Genomic DNA, 2,232 nt, shown 5'->3' with positions numbered 1-2,232 from the left:
CTCGATCGATAGGAATCCACCAATCGACCTTGCTGCAACTCCTCGCAGCGTCAACGCCTCAACTCCTCGAAGCGTCCACCGAATCCTCGGCTTCACGCGAGATCCACGCGTCGAACCTCCTTCCGGAGCTTGTAGAATTGAAGATTTGTGGTGATTTATCTTTTGAAAACCATAAGCTATGAGGGTTCACCTTTAATCAATCATCTACTTGATTCTTGTAGAAAGTATCGAGTAAAAACGAAGAATCAAGTCGATGTTGATTGCTAGAAACTCATTGTGTAGATCGAAGCATTGAAACAGAAAGAAAACGAGTTTCTAGGGTTTGGAATTGGTAAAATATTCAAAGCCTTAATTTTAGATGACCCACATAGCTTATTTATATGTTTAGAAGACTTAGAAGTAGACTAGGATTGCAAAAAGTCGATTTCAAAAACCTGTGTCGTCCTCAGAGACCGGTCCTGTCGAGGAGACCGGTCTGTGAGAGACCGGTCTCTCAAGTGAGGAACCGGTCCCTCCCTGCGTGACCAAAAACCCCACGTTCGGGAACCGGTCTCTCAAACTTGAGACCGGTCCCTCGCTGCGCGACAGAACCACCAACGTTCGGGAACCGGTCTCTCATCACAGGAGACCGGTTGCATCAAGGATTACGCAGTGAGGACCTTGGTGGAACCGGTCTCTTCATCTCAGAGACCGGTCCCATAACACAAGAAAGTTCAGAAAATATGTTTAAAAACAATCTAAGCCTTCTGAACTTAATCAAATGATTTATCTTCACCACAAATGATCTTTTCTTCATACCTTAGGTGTCGTTCTTTCCGAATGAGCCTTCGTCCTCCACTTTGAATCTTTTCTCAAAATCTTCTGCGATCAACTCTTCAAGACTCCAAAGAACTTTACGAAATTCGCCAACCTATAAAATCCTTAACAATCTCCCCCTTTGGCGATTTCGTGACAAAATATAATACAAAATTCGTATACAACCAATAAATCATAAAAAGAAGATCATCGCAATCACCAAACGATAATCTCCTGCATGATCAATCCAAAAAAAACGAAATTTACAGTTTTACACCCTTAATACAAACTCTATGACTTAGACACGGAGTCTTGAAGTCTTGAGTTATTCCTGCAAAAACATTCTCAAAGCATAATCAAGATTCACGTATCAAGAAGTATCAAAAAGATCAACCAATCAACTAAAGTTCACACTTCATAGTTCATAGTTAAACTAAACGAAAACAAAGTCATCTTAACTAAGCAAAGCCCTAAGCTAAATGCATCATCATTCATCATCAAATGCATCATCATCATCATCGAACATCGACCATCCCATCATCTCCCCCTTTTTGTTAGAAAGCGCCAAAACGACAAAAGGAGAAGCTCGGTAAATCCTAGTCAGAATTATCTCCTGGAGGTAAATCCGCTCGACAACATCCTAACTTGTCAAAAATCATATTCAACAAGCGCTTCATCTTGCTCACATCCTTACGAATTGCAGCTTGTTCTGCAGACAACTTTTGAAGCTCCTCAGATAGTCATTGCTGCTCGCGATATACCGATGAAACTGAAATATCCTCCTCTGAAATATCCATAGAAGGACGTGAAGAAGTAGCAGTAGCTGGAGGTGGAGCTGCAGAAGGGGAAGAAGCACGTTGAGACGGCGTACGAAGCTGCACCGAGGACTTTACAAACGTCCTTTCATTGATCCGACCCAAACTGTGCTCGTATGATGAACATCTAACATCCACCTCACGAAGTCGCAAAATCCGCATAATTATCATTGGAAACGGTAACCTCTCATTTTGCCAAGAGGTTTTGATGTCCTTCGCCATCCGCCGCTAGATCAAAAACGGAATATTCATGTTAATGTTTTTAGCACTCACAATATCTGGCCTACCCAAGAGATACATGTACAGAATCCGATCCCATCTCAAGATTTTCGTGTTCGCGAGAGGCATGATATTGTAGCAAACCACAAAGTTCAGAAATCTGTACTCCATTTTGAAATCCTTGGACATAACCATAATTCCGTTTGATTCAGTACCCGGCATGCAGATAGTGTTCACGACACGGTTCCAATCGCGAAGTGAGTCGAACCCAGCCTGCAAATACTCCACTCCATCAGTCTTAGCTTCCATTTCAAGCACCGAAGCTATTGTCGCAGGAGTGATGGATAACTCAACACCACGGACAGAAGTCTTGAACACGTACGGACCCCCATCGGAATCACTG

Source organism: Ananas comosus, unplaced genomic scaffold (assembly GCF_001540865.1).
Source record: "Ananas comosus cultivar F153 unplaced genomic scaffold, ASM154086v1, whole genome shotgun sequence".
NCBI lineage: Eukaryota > Viridiplantae > Streptophyta > Magnoliopsida > Poales > Bromeliaceae > Ananas > Ananas comosus.
This window is presented reverse-complemented; position numbering follows the sequence as displayed.